Source organism: Hylobates moloch, unplaced genomic scaffold, assembly GCF_009828535.3.
Source record: "Hylobates moloch isolate HMO894 unplaced genomic scaffold, HMol_V3 SCAFFOLD_5, whole genome shotgun sequence".
NCBI lineage: Eukaryota > Metazoa > Chordata > Mammalia > Primates > Hylobatidae > Hylobates > Hylobates moloch.
The window spans coordinates 18,270,174-18,297,073 of NW_026652280.1; the positions used below are offsets into that span (position 1 = coordinate 18,270,174).

At 39.8% G+C, this 26,900-nt stretch overlaps 1 protein-coding gene across 1 annotated transcript in view; it reads right to left on the reverse strand.

Moving 5' to 3' along the window:
- CDH20 (cadherin 20) overlaps positions 1–17,628 on the reverse strand; it is a 220,088-nt gene extending 202,460 nt beyond the window's left edge. The window contains exon 1 of the mRNA XM_032152130.2: positions 17,232–17,628. The gene's annotated coding sequence lies outside the window, so the exon portion shown is untranslated. The remainder of the gene's footprint in view (positions 1–17,231) is intronic.
- Positions 17,629–26,900: the final 9,272 nt, after the last annotated feature.

A 26,900-nucleotide genomic window follows, 5' to 3' on the forward strand; every position in this document is an offset into this window, starting at 1 on the left:
AGAAAAGGTTGTGAGCTGTATCAGAGACTGGAAGATGCTAATGTGTCCCATTTCCTCTTCCTGGGCACACAGGAAGAGAACATTTGCCTGCCTCCCTTGCTGTTAGGTTGAGGCAGGGTTCTGGCCAATGAAAGGCATCTTTGTTACTAACTGTAAAACATTCTGAAAGATCCTCTGCATCCTCTGCACTTTCTGTCTTTGCTCCCCTGGTGACTTTGAGGAAAGATTTCTGCCTTCTACCTAGAGGAGGTAGAGCCACCAGATGGAAGCAGCCCAAATTTGAGTCATTGCTTAGAGGAAAAGCACTCAGAAGGATCAGCCGACATAAAGCTGAACTATGAGGTGAGCAAGAAATAGATGACTATGGTGTGTGAAGCCACTGAGACTTGGTGTTTTTCTTAGAGTAACTAGCATATATTACCCTATTTAGCGGGCAGTTCACACTTCAACCCTGTTTGTAGTAATGGCTTTGAACCCTCAGATAGCACCCTTTCCTCTTCCCAAGAAGATAATAATAAGCTCCAGTCATTCACTTATGGTTCCTTTGGATTAAGGATGGAATCTTGCATGGAATCACCCTCCATCTACATAATTACCATCATATATTAACTCAAGACCGCTGGAAGTCCTATCCTACAACCAAGGTGATTATTAAAGGGAGTGCAGTCCCATTAGGAAGTTAAATGTCCTGCAAAAAGGAAGAGAATGAAGGCTTGGAGATCAGCAATAATTTTTTATAGAAATTTAAATAAAAATGATGAGGGCCAGAACATGAAGTGGTAGAATAGAGGGAATAACATAGATTCTTCGGGTATTTCTGAAGAAGACAGCAATAAACACTGCTAAGCAATGTGAAATGCAGTGTCCACCAAAGTAGTATACAGGCAGTTTAGCAGGGAGAGAGGGGACCTAGTGGGAGGATAATATATTGTACAAGCAGGAGCAATGGCATGTAGGTCCTAGAATCTAGTCTCAGATTAGTCAACTACTGTGTGACTGCTAGGAAAGTCACTTAAACTCAGTGGATTCCAAACAACATGCAGTGATTTCTTAGTGCTTCAGTCAATGTAAATGTAACAAATACATTAGCTAATCAGCTTTATTGGTGGAAATGGCACCTTTGCCTTGATTTTTTAGTCATCCATTTAAATCTTCAGCTCACGTAGTTTGTGGAAATATAAGCCAAATTACATGTGACAACCTGCAATGTGAGATAGATTAAAACACCTAATTTTGATATTGTTTGCCCTTCTCTCTCTCTCTTTTTTTTTTTCATCTGTCACTTGCATGTGACAATTTAGGAGTTTATATACTCTCTGGCCTAATTTAGGATGTTGCTGCATTTGGATTTTTAGTCTTAGGAGAGATATGGCTTGAATGAAGAAGTTCTAATACTCATTGCAGAACTCCTAGGTGCTGAATCTGTAGATATCCATGGAAAAATAATTGTCACTGTGCTGTGTAGGAGTGAATCTTTAAAAAGTTCATGCCAACAACAGTGAAAAGGGCATACTTCTTTGCATGGCAAAAGCAGAATGGAGTCATTATAGAATCTGTAGGAAACATTCATTAAGAACTTAAATTCCTTCTAAATTAGCCTATTTCCTGGATGTCTCATATTCATACATATCAACCTGGGAAGACATATTCAGAGAAGGAGTCCTCTAGGTTCAGCCTGTAAATTAGAATTTCAAACTGCTAACAGTTCATGAACGTCTCCTGTTTTCCCTGGGAAAGCACCAATCTCTAGGGCTTAAATTCACCTGTTCATTTTTGGATTTGAGTTGGATCTGCTAGGAGGAAGCAGATGGTGAAAATCAAACAGGAGATTTTTTAGCTGGTAGGGCACACAGAACAGATTTGCCAAAATACCGTTTATTGTCTAGAATTCAGAGATGGAGACCATGGTTAGTTGTTCTGGTAATTCCAATGTTTCTAACAGCCACTCTAAAGTGATCATTTAAAAAGAATACACATTTCAACCCCCACAGTCTTAAAAGCACAGCCTACACGCAGTTTAAAAATAAATTTACTTCCTCCAACGCATTACAAAGCAATGCCTAGATTCTAAGTAAAAACAAAATCTAGCTATTCGTGCTAAAAAATTTCCCCCTTTCCACACAATCCTGCTTTACTGCCCCACAAAGCTACACCTAGATTCCAAGGAATAAAAATAAAATGTAGTTATTCATAGTTGTACCAAGCTGAAGTTTGTTCCTTTTTCACACAATCTTGCCTTACTGCTCCCTCCCAATTCCCCTCCGAATGTTCCTTTTCTTCTCTCCACGCTAGTTGTGCTCTCTTACCCCCACTTTCTACCTTTGCAATCCCTCCTTTCTTTAGACAGGGTGACAATCTAGATTTCTCATGTTTTTACGGCTATGTGGATTGGATAATCGGCTGACTGACAGGAATGTGGACTTAGAACCTTCCCAGCACTGAACTGACACAGTGGTATGTTTCAGGGGTGTTTTAAAGCCCTGGGCCATTGGTATCCATGTGCCCCACCATTCAGAATAGAGAACTCTGCCATCAGAAATCAGAACCCCAGTCTGCTTTGAAGAAGGTTATGACTCAGCTGGGGGGAGAGAAATTCAACACCCGAGATAACAACTGGTGAGGATACCATCAAACATGGTGTACAAGTGTAATTTAATATAGAGGAGAACATCAGAGTCTTGGGGTGGGGCAGAGTAATCTATGACTAATTAAGGTCTCATTCAGACAGAGTAATTTTGAACCATCTTTTGGGAAAAGGATCAGAGATAGTTCAAAAGAAATACAGTTTCTGCAAGGTGTGGGAATGATAGGAGCAAGCCTGTGGCAGAAACAGTTCCTAAGAGTAAGGAAAGTAACACATTTGGCACAAACACACTTTGACTTAAAAACATTAATTGAGACCTAAAATGTTCCAGTGGACCACCCCCCAAAAAAATGAAATCAATTATAATCAGGAGAAACGTTGATGGTAGGTAGCTCTGAAAACATGAAATAATACACGTGAAGCCAAACTTTGCAAAGGTAAGATTCTATAGGCTCAGGAAGTATCTTTATTGCTATAATTATCAACTAATAAAATTATGTTTGAGTTCTTTGTGTGTGTGTGGGGGGGTCAGTTGATAATATTTGGCCAAAAATACATCGTGAGTTTTAAGAAAATGTTAGCCACATGTCCATCTGAAAAAAAAGTATTGTTTATGAATTTCTCAAAGTCTCTAAAAACTTACATATGGCATTTCTCCTCCTAATTTTACTGAGGAAACTCTAGATTATCCTAGAGGAGGCCCTGTGAGGAGAGGCTGTTCAAAGGTAAATTATTATTTCAAATTTATTGACAACACCTCCTTAATTATATCTTTGTTGACAGCTAGTCACTTTGTGTGCATAGAATTTGAAACAATGCATATTCCAATTTGACTTGGAACCAGAGAAATGTTTAACAAAGCCTGTGTTTTTGTGTTTGTGTGTGTGCGTGTGTGTGTGTGTGTGCATTTTTTTTTTTTTTTTTTCTGAGGCAGGGTGTCACTCCATCACCCCGGCTGGAGTACGGTGGCATGATCTTGGCTCACTGCAACCTCCGCCTCCCAGGTTCAAGTGATTCTCATGCCTCAGCCTCCTGTGTAGCTGGGATGACAGGTGTGTGCCACCACACCTGGCTAATTTTTGTGTGTGTGTGTGTGTGTGTGTGTGTGTGTATTTTAGCAGAGACAAAGTTTCACCATGTTGGCCAGGCTGGTCTCAAACTCCTGGTCTCAAGTGATCTACCCACCCTGCCCTCCCTAAGTACTAGGATTACAGGCATGAACCACTGAGCCTGGCCTGTTTTTGTGTTTTTGATAGTGGTAACCACTCTGGGGACTGTTAGACCTGGGATTGTGGCATTAACATTTGTTGGCAAAAAACTTCCTCGGTTAACCCTTTCCAGATATTCTCCCATTCCTTGCTCTCAGACTATCAAATTTACAAAATCACAACAACTATAAAGGAACAGAAAGCAAGAGCAAAAATAGAACTGATGGACCATTGGGTTATCTGGTACACCCAGCAGAAGATAAGCCCAGCACTGGCCAGGTGGGTACAGCATGCCAGCACCCCAGACAGACATGCTGGGAGGAGCTGAAATGAGGTAGGAAGGAGAATAAGAGCAACTTCCAAGCTTGGGCACCTGGACTTCACTTATTTGACTTTTCTTTTGAAAAATTAAATTGCTAGATCCAGGGCTTACCTGTGTTCAGCTCAAATATAAAAAATCACTCACCTACTCAACTGTAAATTATTTCAGATCATTTACAATTTCACATAATCCTGACCTCTTCTGTTCTCTCAATTAGTGTAGATAATGATAATTGAACTAAACTATGTAATTAACCTCATATCTACCTAGATTTTTCTTTTTTTGCAAAACCTCAAAGAGAAACGTGTGTCAAACGTGTATTTTATTTTAATATTTTCGTGTTCCTTGAAAATTCTACTTACTCTCATAAATAAAGAATACTTGTCAAAGCTATGCTTTTCAATTTTTAAAAAAACAATTTTTTTCTAAGCTCCTTCCATAAATTGTTTATTGTTCAATATGGCTGTGACTTTTCAATGCAGTTACTTATTTTTCATGCCTTCAATTTCATATAAATATTTCTTTTGCCCAGAATCAAATGCATAAAAGGTTTCCTTTCATCTCAAGGATGCAAGTTATTTTGTTACCTTCTATGAGAAATTAATAATGGTGGGGTCAAGGTGGGGAAGGAAGTTAGCAGATCGCTCTAACTTAACGATTGCATATTGTAATAGAAATAACATAACAATGATGCAATTCCTCTCTTCCCTTCTGATAAACAAGACCATGACTTAGTGGTCATTCTTTTTCTTTTCTATTTCTCACTTACTCCTGTCCTAGTTATTCAAATACCTAGCCAATGACTTCTAAAGGTGCCACCACCTGAGGTCAGCTACACTTTCCAGAATTAGACATAAGGGTAGAGATGGATGCCATAGTGACTTCTGTCACACATTGGCTCAAGGAACTTGGAAAGCCCAGGGCCCGGATACAGGCAGCACTTGCCTGGTGTATTCTTCAGTGCTCATAGGATCTGTCTAGTCTTAAGTTTGGTGAATCCAGAAAGGGTGGCACCCCTGTTTCCTTCCCATGTCAATCCTAGTCTGTTTTGTCCAAATTCCCAAACAATCTCTCAGATCTTATGTTCTGGGTGGCTCGTGGAGGATGGAAGGGCTGCTCTCCTAGGTTCGCACTCCATCCTGCATACTTCTTAGAGATGTTTCCCATGATTCATTAAGACATCTGGGTTCTTGATTCAGAACATTTCCCATCATGAAGTATCCTGAGAGCATTCTTTTATATAGGTTTTCCCCTAAGAAATAATGTAAAAACCTAGGGGGAGAAACATCGATGTGCTAATCTCCATTCCACTTCACAAATTCATATAAATGTTCTTCAAGCCACAATTTGACATGAAGGAATGGTACCCTAATGAGCAAATGTTATGGTAAGAGGTTCATCGAGGCAGTTATTTTAGACATGTGCCTGGGCGGGTTGTGAACATTCAGCCTAAAACTGTTTCATTAACAGCAGATGACCCTGGTCACTGACAGGTGAAGAAACGGGCCTTTCCTCAGCTCTGCAAGCCACAGGGCCCAGCAAAGCCTCCTGCCTCTTGGCAACATAACTATCCCACCAAGAGCTGCATAAGATGCTTTTTAAGTCCTATGATAAGTGCTTGGGCTCCCTCCTACAACCATCTTGATACTTTGCAAGAATGGTAAACATAGACTTACGGACTTCCATAAACGTTTAAGTGCATGTGAGCACCAGGGCAGCAATAACTTTAGAAAGCAAATGCTGAACAGTGTTTTAAGTCTTTTGCTCAATATTGTCCGGAATGGTGGGCGTGAAGCAGTCCTTCCTAAGAACAGGAAGTCACCCGATTTAATTTGCAGAGTTAACGTTAACCTCAACTAAATCAGAGTTCACTGGCAGAATGGTTTAGAGGTTTTCAGTGTCTTTCTGGCATTGAAATGATAAAGGCAGAGAAAGTAGTTTTCAAAGTCAGTTTGGTTTTATGAAATTGTTCACCAAAATAATCATAAGACAGAAAATAACCAAAGGAGATAATCATAATCAGAACACAGCATGATCTCTAATGATAAAATTATCTTTAAAAAACCCTTGACCATTAGAATTTTCTGAACTTGTGGAAACAAAAGTCATGATCTTGTTTTGCACTAGTACCTTGCAGTCTGGAGACCTAGGTTCTAATTCCCTAATTTATAGAACAGTATCTGAAATGCTATTACCAATCTTTCTTCTATAGACATTTTTTTTAAGCCCCCAAAACCTTATTTTGCTCATTTACTTAAAGTCAACTCATGGTAATTTGCACTATTTGAAGGAAGTGATATCATGGTTAACAGAAAACAGCAAATAATTTTTAAAATGACGTATTTTATTCTTCAGAAGATATTTTAGGTATCTGCATTTAAATAACCATATGTCTCAAACTCTAGAAACTGGCAACATTTCAAATTAAATAGTGCATCCCTGCTGAAAGGATGCACTATTATAGTTACAAAACAGGCTTCATAATTTTGGACAGACTCAGGTTCAAGCAGTAAGGCTAGAATTACTAGCTATGCGATCTTGGGCAACATATTTATCTTCTCTGTGACTTCATTTCTTCAGCTACTAAATGGTGATGATATTTGTACCTCATGGCATTATCAGGAATAGATGGGATGATACTGATGAAGTGCTTTTGACAGGGCTTGGCCCATGGCAAGTGATTCTTATTTTATATGGCATATGGTAGGATCCTCTTTCCTGTGTGTTCTGTCTGATTTACCCCTCTGAGTGACTATGTGGGTTAGAGAAAATAGTACATCTTGCTTTTCTTAACAAAGTTACACAGAGTAGTTTACAAGGTCAACCAATAGCCTCTAAGAAAGAGTTCACATGCACCATAGGCTAGGAAGCACCTTGGAGGACCTCTGATATCTTCCCCGATCTGATGTCTATGCTCAGACTCCTATAGGCCAGTCATCTGCACGTTCCCCTCTGGCTTCTGGGAACTCACTGCTCTCCAGGAAAGCTCACTTCAATGTAGGGCAATTCATCATTAGGAAGCTCATCATTTTGCTGGGATAAAATGTGCTTCCCTGGGATAAAATATGCTTCCCATTCACTGACCGTGGTCCAGGCCTCCACAGCAATGCAGAATAAATATATTTTCTATTTCACATGAAGATATTTCAGATACTTGAAGAGGATTATTGTGATCCCTCTAAGTCTTTTCTGTGTCAGGTCGGCTCTTTTGAAGACCTTCAACCATTTCTCATGTGGGAGGCATGTTGTTGAGCCCTTTCCTGGCCAGTGGCTGCTTTCTACACAGCTCAGGTACAGTGTGATGAGAGGAACAGAACACGACATCTCAGTGCACCCTGACCAAGAGAAAGTAAAGCAGGCTGGAGCCATCCCTGGAAACACTGGGTATCTAAAGGCCTGAATTTGCATCCTGGGTCTGCCTTTCTTCAGCAGAGTGGTCTTGGGTGAGGCCCTCAACCTCTACATGGTTTGCTTTTCTCACTGGCACGTGTTTGTGTTAAATTTTATCTAGTCATATATAGTGGATCATAACAGCCTTTTTGACCCCATTTCTTCATCTAATATAAACTATTCATTCAGGTTTCATTAAATTCGTATGACTGGCATACCATAATGTGCATGTCCATGCCACAGATTAAAGCAAAATGTAATACATGGCAAATCCAGCTAGAAGCCTGGAGCAGAGCATTGGGAACCTGCACTAGGGTAACCAGGGCTTCAGTGGTTTATTAAAGAAGTACTTGTTGTGCACTGATTATGTGCCAGGTAAGATATTGGGTTCAGGGCACATAAAGATGAACAAGAGAGTTCCCATCCTTACCATCAAGGAGCCTGGAGTCTAATAGACCATCTATTAATGGGCTTTTGGGGGCGCTGTGGACAATGCCCTTTCAACCATTGTTCCAGCTTTTGTTGGTACAAAGATATAAACATGGCAATCCCCTGATCACCCAGTATGGTCCCAAAGGAAACCAGTTTAGTAGTGAAAAACCTGATCTTAATGAAGGCATGTTGACTTAATGATTTTTTTTCTCCTAAAGTTTTGTCTGATATATATCTTTTTTACAAATCATATATAATGTGGCTGATGTAACCATGGGAACTATCTACATTATGATCTGGAAAATAGATGCCCTACTCTTAAATTGAAAATGTATACTATAATAAGGAATACATGAAAATTGAACTTTACTATGGCAGTGGTTCTCAACTAGGGGTACTTTTGCTTCTGGATTTGACATTTGGCAATGTCTGGAGACATTTTCTGTTGTCCCAAGTGGGAAGATATTATTGGTATCTAGTGAGTAGAAGATAAAGATGCTGTTAAATATCCTACAATGCATAGGGGACTTCCTGTTCCAAAGAATTTGCCAGGCAAAATGTCAGTAGTGATAGCCAGGGTGAGAAACCCTGCTTGGGAAGAGGAAGCAATAGAACTGAGTGGTGAAAACCACAAGCGTGGGAGCCAGAGAGTCCAGTGTTTGAAACCTCTTGTAGTGACCACTTCATCCTGCCTCAGTTTCTGCATCTGCAAAGTGAAGATGGTAACAATACTGAATTCAAAGAGAGGATTAGAGAGGTAATGCACATGAAGCATTCACAGTGTCTGGCAGAGACGTATGACTAAATAAATGGCGGTTATTTATTTATTTATTTTTTTGCTCTGTCAATTTTTCCTCTGAATGCTACATGTTTTTACATGAGTGAAATAGATAGATGTAGCCAGAGAAATGTATAACACTTGGTATTTCATGAAGAAATCTGTTGTTTTCCTGTGTTTAAAGAAACAACTCTAAACAATTTGATCTTCAAATGTTAGCCAGCTCCATGAGTGAAATAATATCCTCTGTGCTGAGCTGCCTGAAGTATTCCACTGAGATGCTAACTGCCAAGTGGATTAATATTTTAATGACTGCTCAAAGTTTATTTTCAAATATGAGTATGCCTCATATTTTTAGACTGAAATAAATGTTCCCAATATTATGGAGATGAGGGTATCAGCTAAGCATAAAGGTAGACACAACTATAACACTTCAAAACTGTGATGTTAATGAAGATGTACTTTGGTTGCCAGCTATTATTTGCTTTAAATGTAATTTGATATTAATGGTAGCACAAAAGTGTTATTTAATCTTTATTTATAAGACGAACATCCTTGGGAGATCTTGCCAGTTTGTGCAAAGTATAGGCATAGATTTAGATTCTTACTTAATATTCCAAAAAAGCCTACAAGACACATGCTCTCAAGTGTGGTGCTTGCTTTCAATGATGTAATGATGGTTGGTGCCTCTGCAAATTGGTATGAAGTCTTTCGATGCAGGGAATCAAGGGATTTGAAAAAGAAATATTTGAAATCGTATTGTTTCTTGCATTAGAAAATGAAGATGAGATGCAATGACCTGTGAGTGTTTGTGTCTCCCCCAGGTTCACACATTGAAATCCTAACCCACAATGGAACAGCATTAGGAGGGGGTGCTCAAGGCAGTCATTGTGTAATCAGGGTAGATAGAGCCCTTATGAATGAAATTCTTGCCCTTAAAAAAAAGGGGACCCCAGGGGGCTGTCTTGCCCTCTTTCTGTCATGTGAGAATACAATGAGATGATAGCAATCTGCAGCTCAGAAGAAGGCCCTCACCAGAAACGGAACATGCTGGCACCTTGATCTTGGACTTCAGCCTCCAGGACCATAAAAATAAATTTCTGTTATTAGTCGCCAAGTCTATGGTATTTTGTCATAACAGCCTGGACAGAGTAAAACATAAGAGAACATTGGCACCAGTGTGGGAGGTGGGCACGGAGATGGCTGTATCATCCAGTTAGTTTCTCCTAGTCTTTCTCTGACCTTCAACAGTGGTAGGTAGGTGATACTGCCTACTCTACATGTTTATTCAAGCCATTTGCATGGGAAAAGATATCCTTTGATGCAAAGATTAAATGTTCATTTCTATCTGTTACTCTTATTTTAGTGCTCAACATCTTTCAAATTAAAAAGAAACATATATTTGGTAGCCCTTTCAAATATAGATAAGATTACTTCTAAATGAAATTTCTTTAGTCAGTTTTTAATTAAATTGCTAAAGGAAATTACGTCTGTTGGCTTAAAAACAAATTATGATAAGTTCATCAATTATTTATAATATGTACAATTTAATCCCTTATTAGGATTGGTAAGGGGTTCAGAGACACTGAGTTTACCAAGTGAAACAATCGTGAATATGATAAAAGATGTACGCTGTTCCTTCAGAAAATATTTTGTATTAATAGCTTTGACCAAAGATTTGTATAAATATACGTATAATACTTATGAGTACACTTAGTGCTCAATTTATATAAGCTGCTATTTAGTAAGCTGTATTTTTAAATTATTGGGGGAAAGTGGAAATCAAAATTTGGTTCTGTCCAAAGATACCAGCTAAAGAACAGCAACAGAAAAACTTTCCTGTACCTCTTTCCATGCTATTTTGCCCACAACCTTAACTCTAATCTTAGTAAACAACCCTCTCTGGGAACAAGTGGTAATTGAATCTTCATGCTAATTCTATCCTGGCTTCTTTTGACTACTAGCTCCCAATTATGCCAACATATTACACTATGTACTGTTCTCTGGGAAAATGCTAAGACTACCTTGTTCATTCAGCTAAGGTCAGACCTTAAAAAAAAAAAAGAAGGCTGAAGATTTAGCTAAAGACAATTTGGTTCCTAACAAGCATCTGTTTTTCATTTTGGGTGGAAGGTTAACATAGCTTATTTTAGTTATAAACCAGGTGCAGGAAGAGATAAGTAGGAGTGTATTAAGAGTTAAGTTTTTGTTATCCTGCCAGATGTTGAACACAGAGTTGTGGTTGTATGGTTGGAGTGCTGGGGTGTTGGGGGCTACATGTCAAAGAAATTTCTATGACCTGGCCGGGCGCAGTGGCTCACACCTGTAATCGCAACACTTTGCGAGGCTGAGGCGGGTGGATTACGAGGTCAACAGATTGAGACCATCCTGGCTAACACGGTGAAACCCTGTCTCTACTAAAAATGCAAAAAAATTAGCCAGGTGTGGTGGTGGGCACCTGTAGTCCCAGCTACTCGGGAAGCTGAGGCAGGAGAATGGTGTGAACCCAGGAGGTGGAGCTTGCAGTGAGCCAAGATCACGCCACTGCCCTCCAGCCTGGGCGACAGAGCAAGACTCCATCTCAAAAAAAAAAAAAAAGAAAAAAAGAAAAAAAAAATTTCTGTGACCATCAGATGTATCCATTGCATGGAATCAAATTATCACTTTATTAGTTACCCTTTAATTAGTTGATATAACAGAGGACATGCAGTTATTTAGTCATGATTGGTCTAAGACTCAGCACTTAATACATGAATGTAAAGATGGAAAGAATAGACACTGGGGGCTTCAAAAGTGGGAAGGCTGGAAGGAAGTTGGCGATTGAAAAATTATTATCTATGGGGTACAATGGTCATTATTTGGGTGATGCATACACTAGAAGTCCAATCTCTCCTTATGCAATATATATATGTGTGTGTATGTGTGTGTGTGTGTGTAATAAACTTGCACATGTACCCCTTGAATCTAAAATAAAAAAGACTCAGTACTTAAAGAGTAGAATCTGTTTATGTTACTACTTTAAATAATAATTAATTCAGAGATAATACCACCTTTTTTATAAAGAGATATTGTACATTTTAACAACTTATAGATGCATACGCACATTTAAGAGTTAGGTAAAACTTAGAAAAAAAAAAAAACCTTAACTTAAAGATTTCCTACTTTCTCACCCCCCTCATGTCCACACCAGAATATTGCCAATAATTATTACTAATAGTCACAGGCAAGTCTTGTAAATTGAAAGAAATAATTCAAAGTAACAAGGACCATTCAAATATTTGACTAAATATTTGATTAAATATTACACATTTATTTAACTTGAAAATTCAATTGATTCAATTTTATATTCCTTATTAAAAACCAAATCAACACATATTTTTAAAGACTCTATTATGAGCAAGATTCTAGTTAGGAGTTGTAGAACTATAAAGAAGAAGAAAGGACTCCCATGCAAGATACCTCTTTACTCTTTGGAGGTAATGGCGTTAGTCAGAATACACTCTAAACTTGTGATTAGATTGTTAAACATTCTTATAAATAGCAAGGATACCCCCATTTCAGGCAATGCCGTGCATGTTTCTGACATTTGCACTTTTGCATGGTACTTTACATGCAGCCCTTACTGCTTAGGAAGAAGAGATGAGTGGTATTGTTAAAACTTTATGTTTTAAGGATGTAATAGTTTATAGCTTCCTTTACTTTTTTATAGTGGTTATTCAATGATATATTTGTAGGCCAGATGTCCTCTCTTTTATGATCTCTTAAGCTAAAAACAAAATAAAAATTACATATACCTTGAGGTGAATTGGATCATTTCTATTTTGCATTGCACTTGAGTAATGTTTTGAGTTGAATGTTCTCAGGGTTCTAAAATTAAGTTAATCCATATGTAATTAGGAACATTCTTAACTAGAGAGTCCTGGTTAGCAAGAGATTGGCAGATTATTCTGAAACACTAGTTAGCAAACCATGGATAGCAATTAAATAAAAAGAATAAAATTCTCTTTAAAATAGGTTGTTGCAATAAATTAATGTGGTAATATGATTTTCTATTTTTAATTGCTGTACACAGTGCATTTTTTAAAGCAAAATTTTGTCTTCTGAGAGCTAGTTTCATAATTTTGTACTACTTATGCTATTTAACACTTCAGTAAGTCTTCTGCTTTTGCAATCCCGTTTGATTTGTGATGGATAAAATAAACTAAAGGTTAGTAAAGATAGTGTTGCACCTCTTAAGCAAACAGACAATAATATTTTGGAGAAACTAAGTATTTCTCTTTATGAGACTGTATGTTATACAGTTATGAGACTTATGTTATACAGTTATGTTATATTTATGCTAATGTATAATGCTTTTATAACAATGCTTTTATTCCCAGAACAATTATACTTAACATTGACACTTAAAGATGTTCCTTTTTGATATTCAACTAATGACAACTTTGCTCTATATTCTGTGTCAATATCAGGATTCAGCGAGGGCTGAACCTAATGAACACATGGTTCTTCATTTACCCCTCGCCAGACACCATGTGCTTAATGCTCTGTATAGTCCCTTACTTATGTCTTCATTTGCAGTAGTCATTTCAGAAGGAGTTGATGACAGTGCCTTCTTTTAGCAAATAACAATAAGTCATAGTCTACTGAATATAAAACCTGTAGATACTCAGTTGCTTAAAACCACCTTTATTACATAAAATATGTTTTCTTGGTCTCTAAATTAGTATGAAAATACAGAGGAGGTTGTTTCTTCAATTAAATGTGAAAGATTAATCACTGTAGCAATTTGTTTCACAGTAGACAATAATTAAATGTCAAAAATGAAATATTTACTTTTTAAGTCTTATATGTCCGAGAAAAAAGTATTGGAGAAGCATAACAATCTGTTGCTATTTGCATATATGTTGATTGAGTTGACATGGAGTTTACATATAAATAAAATATATTTAATACCAGAATTAGGTAATGCATTTATTTTTATTACAACTTCACATGCTGTTTTTAGAGGACAAGAAATTTTCCCCATATCCGAAGTAGAATGTGGAGGGAATAATAAATGGCAGCCCTGAGTCTTAGCTCTCTGGTATTCTGGGAGTATGCCTTTGGGGGTAAGGGGAAATAACGAGGATTTCCCAAAGTACCATCAAAGTAAAAAAAATGAATATAAAAGTGATAAATGTTACTTTTCTATTTCTCTCTTGCTCTTATTTTCACCACGCTGCACTACTGATGGCAGCACCACCAGATCAGAATGAACAATTAACTGTCTAATTATTCTAGTCACACAAGCCCACAATGAAATCTTTATTCCGTGTTTACAGCAATCTTTGGCAGAGGCTGTCTTGCTGTTTCTAAACTAAGAAGAACTGCCCTTTGGCTCCTCTCGGCATCAGCTGCCTTGGTTTCAGCCCTGGATGCCAATAATCAGACTTCTTTTTCTTCCAAAGTGGACATTTTTTTTTAGGGTGAAAAGACCTATTCTCATCACCCCCCCATATATTCTGGCTGATTTATGTTCTCGCCACTGCAGCTCTTCCTTCCGTATCTCTTTACGTTTTTCCTTTCTCCATAGAACACCATCAGCAAAACCCCATTTTAAGTCCAAAATTGTAAAAAAATGCTTGGCCAAACAGTGCTCACTACTATGAGGGAAAGAAAAATACAACTACTGGTTTATGGGTAGAGGGAAGTCAAGGGACTCCCTCCTGCTTTTCTGAACTGCTAATTTTCTAGCTCAAAAGGCATTCAATAACTTCTCCACCAGGGGAAAAACATGCCCACTTTTCAGTGGCTCTCTTGATGACTTCCAACTATTTACTTAAATCCACCAACAGCTGCAGGTCTTTGAGAAGCTTCAGAACTTGGGGGATATTTACAAATGTATAAGGGTCTGAGACGGTAGAGGGTACATCTGAGTCTCTTGGAGATGGTAAGAGAAGACTACTGTGACAGACACTATGTGAAGACACTATGACAGACAGGAAGAGAGAAGTTAATACCAATCCAAAGTCTAGAAGGAGGCAGTGCTTTTACCCAATGGAGGGGGGGAAGAATACCTTGGTTCGCCCTCTGGGCTATCTCATGGAGTCCTCTTCCTGAATCTGAGAGCAGAGGACAAGCAATGCTAGATCTGTTATCCTATGCTGCTCAACTGCTTTCTCCAGATGAACATTGCTCTGCTCTTTCAGCATAGTGGCATCTTCCTTCCGATTCCAGTCTCTGAACCCCGTGTAACAGTTCCCCTAACAACTCTCAGTCTCTCCTCTCAGCCCTCAGCACTTACTACAGTCACATCGCCTTTCAGGTGAGAACTGGGTCATAAAATTTTACAGGGCAGAAAGGTAGAAGGGGGCGTTTCAGTAGTATAAACACTGATTAAATTTCCCGGCAACTCTCCCCAAACGAAAGATAATTTTTCTACAAGTATGCACAAGAATGTCAAGAATGCTAAGTCATTTTTATGTTTGTACTTTCCTTTTCCATTTTAATTTTACACTGCCACATGGCACACATGCTAAAAATGTATCTCCTTAACCTGCAGTGTAGCAAACTTTTCACAAAACATTAAAATGGCATATTTTATAGACTGTCCTTTCCCAGGATGCTCAAAGCATTTTTTTTGGATACAAAATTAGATCATCTCATGACAACTGTCCTGTTAGAAAGGCACAGTTACTTGAGTATCTGCAGAGAGCGAAAATCAGAAGCACTGAAAAGAAAGGTCACGCCAAAGTCAATGGCCAGAGCCATTGCTGAGGTAGATGCTGAGAGCTTGGTTCACAGCCTAAGTAGACTCTAAGAGTTCGGTTCCAATTTATAATACTTCCCTTCTGCTCTTCATTTGTCTCTTTTTTCTCTGGCAGGAAGGGATGTGGCCAGCGTGGAGGCTTGACCTCATCTCCTGCACTCAGCTTAACTCTGCCATACTGTTCTCCCACACCCTCACCCAGCTTTCTGCTGCATCAGCTGCCCAAGCCTGCACCTTGGGCAACATCTGAACAGGGTCAAGCCAAGAGTTGGCAACCACAGGTGCCCTTATGGATTCCTCCAGTGTCAGGACCTGAATCCTTTCAGCATGTCCAACAAGACCGCAAGGGTAACACTACAGGGAAAAGATTTTCCCAGGTTATATAAATAAATGAAAGGGAAACGCTGGGTCAACTATGGGGCTCAAGATGGCTATGCCTTCAGGGTTCCCCAGCCAGAGGCAGCTGAGGAAGGTGAGCAGATAGGAACATAATACTCATCTATAAGCATGGGTTCAAACACATCCTAGTTTCAACTTTTTGTTGTTCTTAGGTAGATCCAATTCCTTAGCTGAGTCCCTGACAGCACCACAGCTCTGAGTGGATAATTTCCTTTGGTGAAAAGACACACATTAGAGACTGGAGGAGGTCCGGGGACATTTCATTTGAGGGGAGGCGGCTGCAGGTTCAATTTGCAGGCGATTTATAACAGAAAAAAAAAAATTGTTCCTGGTGCTCGTGCCAATAACAAGAGCATTAATAATAATAGCAACAACATAGTAAACTCCGAATCTACCAGGCGACCAACTCCCCGATTCTCTGGTGCTAGCCCCTCTCACTTCCAGCCTGGTCTCAGCAGAAACAAAACAAAACAAGGCTCTGGCGCTGCCTCTGGGCTGCCCTCCAGATTTCAGCCCCCACTGCTGCCCCAGAGGCGGATAGCTAGGCAAAGGCTGCTGCAGTCTCTCCGATTGCTAAGGACACGTTGGGACTCCTCGGTAACGTTTTCTTTGCAAATCTGAAACTTTCACCCTATTTGACCCCCTTGCCCCCGGCTGTTCCCCCAGAGTAACTACAACAAGCAAAAACCAAACAGCGCGCGCGCAATTCAGAGCTTTCCTTGGGAGTGTCAGGGCCCGAGGACAGGAAATTCGGGGAGTTGGCGAAGTCCGGCAGGTGGTGGGGACGCGAGTACCCACCGCATTCTCCTCCCACAGCCGAGCTCCGGCGGGGACGCGGCGCGAGGCGCGGACCAGGGATCGGCCCCGTAGGTGCCTGCGCCTCCCCTGGAGCCTGGCTCTCTGGTCCCCTTCCCGGTTCACATCTCTGTACGAGGGACGCGGCCACCCTGTCCCCTCTGCAGGCGGAGGGAGGCGCCGCCGCTCGCGGGGCCAGCGAGGGTGAAGCCAGTGCCAAGCGCCCCCACAAGCCGCGCTCCTGGATCCCCAGTCACCATCCCCAGGCGCTCGCTGTCCCCGCTCCCAGCGCGCCACGTCCTCCACCTGCCCCGGTGCGCCCCAGCTTCCCTGCTTCCAGAGAGCAGCTCCCCGAGTCCCGGCCGCCCCTTTCCATCCCCTTCTCCCACTAAGTCCGAAGAAGTCGAACTCGGAGCGGCCGGTAGGCTCGCCGAGGTGTCAGGGAGTTGCTGGGAGAGCGCAGCGCGGAGCGGGACCGCGCGTGGCGCCCGGGGCTCTCGCCCCAGAGGACTGGCTCGGCGCGCCCGGAGTCCCCAGCTCCAGAAGCGGGGCCCGACCCGAGCCCTCTGCGTTACCTGGCACGGCAGGCGACTCTCCGGAGACCTTCGGTCCTGACTGCTCCAGGGCGGGCGTCCTGCTCACATCGCTGCCTCCCCCACTGGGCGGCTGGTGTCCCGCTGGGTCTCTTCGCCCCTGCTCGCGGCGCTGTCCCCGCCCCCCACCCCCCTACCCCCTCTGTCAGAGGTGTCACAGCTTTTCTGCCTTCGGATGTTTCGCAAAGTCTCCGTGCGGTTGCCAGGAGTTGGGGGGCAATGCCAAGTGCGCCAACCCCGCCGATGCCCTGCCCTGCCCTCCCGCGGCCGTGCGTTCGGCCTGTCCAGTGAGAGGAGCTCCCTGGTCGCGGTCACCGTCCCCCGAGCGTGGCGCGCGGTCCGCTTCCCCTCCCTTGCGCCTTCCCTAGCCGGAGTGGCTGCTGCCTGCCTGTGCCGCGGGTCCTCATTCCCCTGCTCATGAATATTCTGACAGAGGCTAATGCCGCTGAAGTAAATTGAATTAGCCAATTGGTGCCAGGAATGTGCGCTCCTTCCTTCTGAGGAGCTGTCTGGAACCCCACCAGATGAAAGCAATTAACGTCCGGTTGGCACCCTGTGGTTTAAACCAGTGAGGGACAAAATGGGTTAATTCTTTAAATGCAGTTTAGATACCGCATTTAAATGTTTCAACTCCTCTATTGGCTGAGAGCGTAAGGAAATGTTAAGAGGGAGAGAGAAGAAAGGGGATGTGTGGACGTGGGGAGGGGGGCGGGGTATTTACATCTAAACTTTCCCCTGAAGTTGAGGTAATTATTTTGCACAGATTCTGGAAGAGGCAATTGAGGAGTAGAACAGGATAAGGCAAATAAAATCAGAAAGGAAATGAGTACCAGCCCGGGTTTAACCTTGACCTTGAGGGTGCAAAAGACTAATTGTTTTCAAGAGGAGAGGTAGGGGAAGATGACATATGTGAGGGAAACCTCACTCATCAACTTTTAAGAATTTCTTCAAATGCTCAGATTTCCTTTTCTTTTTGTCCTCATAGGAAAATCTTAGAGTTTTAAGCCTTTAACTAGAGATGGGGTGGAGGTATATTAAGGGTAAGAAATTTCTGAGGTGGAAGCTGAGACCACCCTTCTCCCCCAGATGAAGAGGGTCCCCCAAATCACACGATACTGTGACAGGCCCATTCCAGAAGGCAATTCCAATTCTGTAGTTCAAGCTCTTATTTCTGAGGTCAGAATACACAAGGTCAAAAGGAGAGATCACCTCTCTCCTGCCCTGATTCCTACCCTAGAATGTCAAGTTATTGATGACAACTTGGGTTTCACAGTGGCTGGAGGGGGACTCTTTGCCCGATGCGGTTTCTACATTTCTCTTCAAGCAAGGTGCTTGGAGGATTTCGGCCCCCATCACTGATTGTAATACAGCAAGTTATTTTGATTGAATTGATAGGTTACTAAATAATCTATTTGTACAACTGCTCTGTGGCCAAATGATCAATGTGTATAAAGAACTGATAAAATGATGTATATAAATATCCAATAAGATTCCCAAGTGTGTGACAATAGAAATAGTATCCCAGTTAAGGCAGTCATGCCATATTTTAATAGCTTTCAGCAGGCCTAGAATTAGAACTCATAGTTATAACAGTGATTATTAATAGCAGAATAGCTAATGTTTATGGAGAACTTATGTGACAGACATGTGTTACACATGTTATTTCATTTCATTTTTCCAACAGCTCTATTCAGTCTAGACTATTATTTCTCTATTTTAATAGATGATGCAGGTGTGGCTCAAAAAAGTAAGGGCAGCTGACCCTTGAACAACATGGGAGTCAGGAGCACTGATCCTCGTGTAGTCAAAAAACCACATATAACTTTTGACTCCCCGAAACTTAACTACTAATAGCCTACTGTTGTCTGGAAACTTTATGGATAACATAAGCAGTCGACTAACACATATTTTATATGCCATACATTTTATATGCTGTATTTTTACAATAGTCTGGAGGAAAGAAAATGATATTAAGGAAATAATAAGGAAAATGAAATGTATTTACTATTCGTTAAGTGGAAGTGGATCATCATAAAGGTCTTCATCCTTGTTGTCTTCATGTTCAGCAGGCGAAGGAGAAGGAGGAAGAGGGAGGCTTGGTCTTGCCCTGTCAGGGATGACAGATAGGAGAAAATCCATGTTTAAGTGGACTCATAGAGCTCAAACTTTTGTTGTTCAAGGATCAACTGTAGTGTATCCAGGTCATATAGCTCATAAGTGGGGAGATCAACTTTGACCCAAAGGACACTGATTAGTGGTCCAGGGCCTTCAGGTCTCTAGCAGCTTACACTGTCTTCTTGTCTAAAAAGAAAATCAGTTTCTTGGTGTTTTGTTGAAGTGACTTGTTTTTGGTGATCAATTTCTTACCCAAAATTTAGAGAAAATCATGAGCTGTTTTTTTTTTTTTTTTTTTTTTTTTTTTTGATAGTGTGATGGTTAATTTTATGGGTCAACTTAACTGAGCCATAGGGTACTCAGATATCTGGTGGAACATTATCATGGAAGTTTCTGTGAGTGTGTTTTTTGGATAAGATTAGCATTTAAATTGGCAGACTGGATGAGGCAGATTGCCTTCCGTAATGTGGGTGGGCCTCATCCAATCAGTTGAAGGCCTGAATAGAACAAAAAGTTGATTTACCCTCAAATAAGAGCTGGCTTTTCTCATGCTTTTATTGGTTCTTACGAGAAGTCTTTGGGGTGAGAAATGTCTTCTTTTACCTTCTACAAAACATGTGTTTGAAAACTTTTTTTTACCAGAATTATATTCCATTTACTGAAAGGAAACAGCACATTATAAAGTGCCGTTTCTTTGCACAGAGCTTGTGTCTAGTTTTTAGGACTCGATATTTGCATATTTTTATAGGTCTTACAAAAAGCCTTCTGGATGAGAAATGTCTTATCTTCTACGATGGTAAAATTTTCTGGCCTGATAGAAAGAATTTTCTGGCCTGATGGCCTTGAAACTCAGACGTCATCTCTGCAGATTATGGATTTGCCAGCCTCCCTAATTGCATGAGTCAATTCCTTATACTATATCTACCTATCTACCTACCTTTAGTTGGTTCTGTTTCTTTGGAGAACTTCAACTAATACAAATTGATATATTCAGTAAACACAACTATTTGTGAATTTCCCATGGATATCAAATGTCTCCCTCTCCCAATACATTGGTACAAAGTGTGCAATTTTTTTACTTAAGATTTTCCAGGCCTATTATTAATAAGGTAAGAACAATTTTATTTTTCCTGTTTTTTTAAACATGGGTGAGACTACCAGATTTAAATAACATTTTATCTTTCAAGTACTGAAAATGGACTATAATATATTAGATTAAAGCAAAATTTATAGATATTATATAAAGGGAGAAATTTGAGTATTATAATTTTAGGGATAAGAATGATCAGGTTAAATCTTTGAATTCAGCCATTGTTGAGTACCCACTAAATGCAAGGCACATGTCTGTTCAAATGTTTTCTGTTCAAATCCACAGTTAAATCACTTTTAAACATTGAGGATCTGCCGTATTTTATTCTCTGAAACTTTGGGTAGTTTAAAACATTTTATGTTAAAAAAGTGTATGACTGTTTCATTCTCATATTAAATACTGATGATTTTCCCAATCATGATTTCTCCCTTACAATGCTTTGTTAGTTCTTCCTTTTATAGAGAGAATCCACTTAGGATTTAGAAGCAACATTTCACAGAAATGTCTTTAGATGTTAGAATATGTATTTATATGAATATGTTAACATGATTTTAGAGCTCATAAAATGTTATCAGGATGAGTGCTTTCTATATTTCCTCAGGAGTCTCAGTGGGCAGAGTCGGGGGAAGACCACTGGAGTCTGAGCAGGGACACTGGCTCCTTGTTGGGGATGCGGGCCCTCTTGGATAAGCCATTCTCCTTTGGAGTGAACCAAGTTAGTGAGTGTGCAAGGTGGAAAGACTACTACCCTCTTTACTGAGTGCTTTGCTGCTTGCAGATTGCTCTCCCATATGCTTTCTCATTCCATCCTTCCGGCAACCTTATGAATTCAGCATTATTATCTATATTTAATTGATGAGGAATCTCAAGCTCACAGAGATTCAGTAACATTCAGAGCTTCTCCTAGGAAGGGCTAGAACAGGGACTTTAATCCAGGAACAAAGTCACCTTCTCAGTGAAACTGTCTTTGACATCTCCCTCTGCCTTCCCTCCCTCAGCCCTGCCATGCACACACACACTTCTTTTTCCGGTGGAAATAACAATTCCCACCTTTGTGCTCCCTTAGGACATCTAAGATGTGTAAATAAATAGTTACAACACAATGTGTTGTTTCTACCAGTAATCAAAAGCAACCTGAAGTCAGAAACTTTGTCTTAATAATTTTCGTGTCCCCAAATTTAGCTGAATGGGAAGCACTCAGCACCAACACCAGTCCTAGCACACTTCTCAAAATGTGTTCCATTGACTCTACTGGGCTATCAGGAATAAATGAAATAGTTGGTAGGAGTCTGGAAATTTAAAAACACCATGTAAAGATATTATTGTTATTCAAAAGTAGATTCCAAAACAAGTATAATAATTTCAGCCTTGACCTCTGGCTGATAAATTCTATGGGTGAGAAAACCATTTGATAACTTTTATGTCAGCTTCTGTTTTTGGGACATGGATGGATAACACTTGCTCAAATTATAATCATCTGGTTAATAGTAGCACTAAACTGGCCCATTAAGCAAGAAGGTATTCATCTGGGAGAGGTGAGTCAGTGTGTGTGTGTGTGTGTGCACGTGTGTGCGTGTGTGCAGTCTTTCTGCATTTTAAGAGTATTTTTTCGTGAATAAACAGTCTCAGCCACTAGTACAGCTGCATTTCTCTAAAGAAGGGCTCTGCTTTTCTCATATAGGATGGTCTTTATGAAGCTCTCCCAAGGTTACAGAGTTAATGACAGAGCTGAGGCTCCTGACCCCTTGTTCAAGGCTATTTTCACTACCCCACACTGGCCCTAATTGGCAGCCACTGCCCATACAGTGTGGTTTATGGTTTTAAGATTGAGATGAGAGATAAGCAGTTCAATACCTCATTATAATTAGTCTCCTGAGTCAGCTAATACCCTTCTAATGCAATTTGGCAATCTAGATTATTCAGTATTATCCATTCAAGATATTTTTGGATGTGTAATGATAATTATTTAGTAGAACTGATGACAATGACACACCAAAAACACTTTTATGCCTTCATAGCTTGTCTTTTCCATACATATTCATTAATGAACGGTTGATAAAAAAATACACACAGCCAACATTCACAAAGTTAGGAATTCCTACTAATCTACAGGTTCTTTATTTTCTGTAGCAGTTGTATATAATTCAGATGATGTTTATGGACTGATTTTATTAAGGACATTTGCAGTTTTGTGTTATCTTACTTTTGTTTTTGTGTAACATACACTTATTTTGTCCTTTAAATTTATGGGTTAATCAGTGACTTTCAGTCATTTTCAGAAGAAGAAATTGGTTCACTCACTGTAGATGTCTGTTGATTCCTGTCTATGTCTCACTGTGTTTGTGAATAAAATAGAGAAAAAATGTATCTCACCACCATCACCTCCAAGAAGAACTAGCTGTAGAAACAGTGCTTGTGACAACCTTCTTAAGTTGATACTACTGATCCATTCAGTTGAATCTGACAAACTTGAACACAATGTCCTTGCCATGGGCAAGGTGCTGTGCAAGTGACTGTAAATGTTTCAAAGAGGAATAAAACCAATGACTGCTCTCAAGGAGTTTATAATCTGGGAGAGGGGCCTTGCTGTTTGGCAAAAGAAAAGATCTAAGGCAGAAATGGAGATTTCCTACTAAAGGATCTAAAATGAACAGCTGTGGGGTCCCCATGAGTAGAGAAAGATTCTTTTCAGTAGGGGAGGGACAGATGAACGTTCCATGGAAGGAATGATTGTTGGTCTGGTTTCTGAAGAATGGACATCATTTGGATAAGGGGAAAAGGGTGGAGTGACTGTCAGTGGTAGAGACACGGAGCTGGGAAAGCACAGCAGGGATTTCAGGGATGGCTATGATTGCATCGAGTCCTGGAACACAGGACATTAAAAGGAGATAAGACTTGAAAGGTAGGTGGAGCCCAGAGGGCCTTAGACACCGTGTGGAGAAATGGATATGTTATTCTAAAGGCAATGAAGATGGTGCTGCTTTTGAGCTGGGAAGTGACACGACTACAGCTGTTTTTATATTCGAGAGTGGGACATTTCACAGATGGGAGACTGAAGGGATGGGGTGCAGGTGGGAGACTTGTAGTCTCTGAAGCAAGATGTGATAATGGCCTGTACCAGGGACTGGGAAGCAGGACGAGAACGGTGAGTGGAGATAGAAAAGAATCACAGTGTGTGTGTGTGAACACTACACTGAAATAACATTTCTACCTAGCTGTCCTGGATGCCCCACTCTCAACAACGCTCTGGCACACACTCACACGCACATGCATGCACATACACGTGGACCCGTGTATCTCACACTTGTACACACAGGCATACATGCAATACGCACACACATAGCAAGCTCTTCAAGACTATGGCTTGAGTTTTTCTCGTTGTGCCTCAGCACCAAGTGCAGTGCCAGGCATTTTGTTGGCACTAGATAATTGCTGGCTGAATGGAATTAAAAGCAACTGATGTGGGGCATCAAGAAAAATGAGAAATTGTAAAATATCAATCCTGGCTAGTGATGGATTTCGGTAGGCCAGCTACAAATATTCTCCTATGTCCTTTATTAATTGGTGTTGGAAAAAAGCAGGCCTGTGGTTGAAGATGACTTTTGATTATAGAAATGTCAGAGAAGATGAAAACATCTGGCGGATCTGATGGTGAGCATAGCTGGAAAACCACGTGGCTAGAACATAGCTCCTCCCTGACGTCTGAAAAAAACTTGATCTGGCAAACATTTTATCAGGGTTTTCTTTTAATCATTTAAAAGATGTGGTAGGCAGAATGATGGTTTTATAAAGATGTCTATGTCCTAATTCCCAGAACCTGTATCTTTTTGTTACATGGCAAAAGGGAATTAAGGTTGTTAATCAGCTGACATTCAAATAGGGGAATTATCATGGAGCATGTGAGTGGGTCCATTGTAATCCCAAAGGTCCTGCAAAGTGGAAAAGGGAGACAGAAGATGCTGAGTCAGACTGATACCAGGTGAGGACCCTGCTGCCATTACTGGCTTTGAAAATGAAGGAAGGGGCTATGAGCCAAAGAATGGAGGTGGCCTCTGGGAGTTTGAAAGACAGAAGCAATCTCTCCAAGAGCTTTCAGGAAGGATCACAGCTCTGCTGACACCTTAATTTTATTCCTGAGACACATTGAGATCAATGTCTTCTGACCTCCGGAACTGTAAGATATTACATTTGTGCTATTTTAAGCCACAAAGGTTGTGTAATTTTTTATAGCAGCAATGGAAAACTAATACAGAAAGGATAACCAGCATGCTTACTATTTTGGATGTATTGTAATATTTTGGGGTACTCAATGTCCAAGCTACATGAGGTACATTTATATTATATCTTGAGATTCAACTATAGAAATTTGTTATAAAATTCCCAATCCTGGTCTGAAAATAACATATGTGACAGCTTCAGTGGTATGAAGGCAGAGTGTATGTTCTTAGATTATGTCACACTGTGTGCAACAAGGAGACCCACGGTTTTAAATTAAGTTTCCTATACAGCCCCTCAGACAGTATTCCTAGGCATAATGCTAGCATCTCAAGAGTTGTGAAATACAGCATCAATGCATGAAGATCACAATGTGTGTTTAGAATCTTATTTGAGTCACCCAATTTGTGTTTCACTGAAACTAAACAATCACGTTCAAATTGTCATTCTTATACTTCACTCTTGAGTAACATGTCTTTTGAAAGAATGTGTTTAAATAACTTCTTTTCTACTTTCATTATTGTTATTTGTATCACATTTGTCACGTGAACTGATTAATAATTCAACAATTAGAGTAATAATATTAAATGTTATATCTTTATATAAAAATATAAATTGTCAGTAACTCAGTAGCAGTTTCTGTGTTTTAGCATTGTACGGGTCTGGACTATTATTTTAGTTTTGGCACTTCATCAAAGCATGAAGTAAACAGCAGAAAAAAATCATATGAAATATATTCACTGTTAAATTCACATGTACACTCAGCATGATACATATGCATGATGATTACTCCTTATTCATAACAAATCTCTTAAAAACTGGGTAAGGTGCATGTTATTTAAAAATACACTAATTCCTAAAATTAGCATGGACTTTAATTTTTGAACAGGAACCTCTGGGAAGTGAGTAAAGTTTTCACATATAGATAGAATTGCTGCAATTTTTGATATTCAATGACACCGAATGTTAAGAGAACATAAAGCAGCCTAAAAATAAAGTATAAAATAGGATGACTAATTTTATGTGGAGAGGTTTTACAGATGAAGGAAATTCAATTTGCAAGTCTCTTTGTAAGTAAAAACTATTTGTTATTCTTGACGTTATTTTGAAGTTCTTATGCAACAACTAATTGCAAGAAGGAGCTCTAAATATGCTTATTGATAACCCATTAAAGGCAAAGTTGCAGATTACTTAGACGATTAATACTGTATAACACTGGGAAATTAATAGCCACTGTTTATTTGTTAGTCATTGAAAAGCATTAGGAAAGCAAAGGTAGTCAAGTGTAGTGGCTAAGAAGGCTGCCTGAGGATTCTCCCAGTCGAGGAGTTTGAATCTGGGCTCAGCTACTTGCCAGAGACCTTGAGCAAGTTAGTTAACTTTGTGCCTGTGTTTCTGTATATATAGTAGTACATAACTCATGGGGTTCTTATGAGGGTTTAATTAGACCATCCATGACAATTGCTTAGCACATTCTGGCACAGAGTAAACACACGTTAGAGATTACCCACTGTTATTATTTTTTATTGATACATAATAGTTGTACATATGTATGAGCCGCAGATGATATCTTGACATATTCATGCAATCTGTGGTGATTAAATTGGGATAATTGGGATAACTATCACCTCTTATTATTTCTCTATGTTGGGAACATTCCAAATCTTCAAGCTATTTTGAAAATATATAATAAATTCTTGTTAACTATAATCATTCTACTATGCAATTGAACACTAGAACTTATTCCTTCTATCTAACTGTATTTTTGTAACCATTAACCAATTTCTCTTTGTTCCACCCTCTCTTCCACCCTTCCCAGTCTCTGGTAACCTGCATTCTATTCATTTCCTTTATGAAATCAATTTTTTTATCTCCCAGATATGAGTGAGAACAAGTGATATTTTTTACTCACTATTATTAATACAGACTTATAAATATCCCCGTGCTTTTATGCTTTTTAGTATCATTATCATCAAGAAAGGAGATTGAAATATTTTGCTTAATATAATTTGTGCTGTTGTTAAAATAACAAAATTACAAAATTTTCTAATATAAAGGATCTTAGAGAGGGTCAAATATCTAACTTTCTCATTTGATTATTGATAAAACTAAACTTGAGAGTCAAAGACACTTGCCCAAAGTCACACCATTTATTCCTCTCCATGTGCATACTGGGTGATTCATATTCATGAATCATGTGGATTTGTAAACCGAATCAACCCTACAGAGCC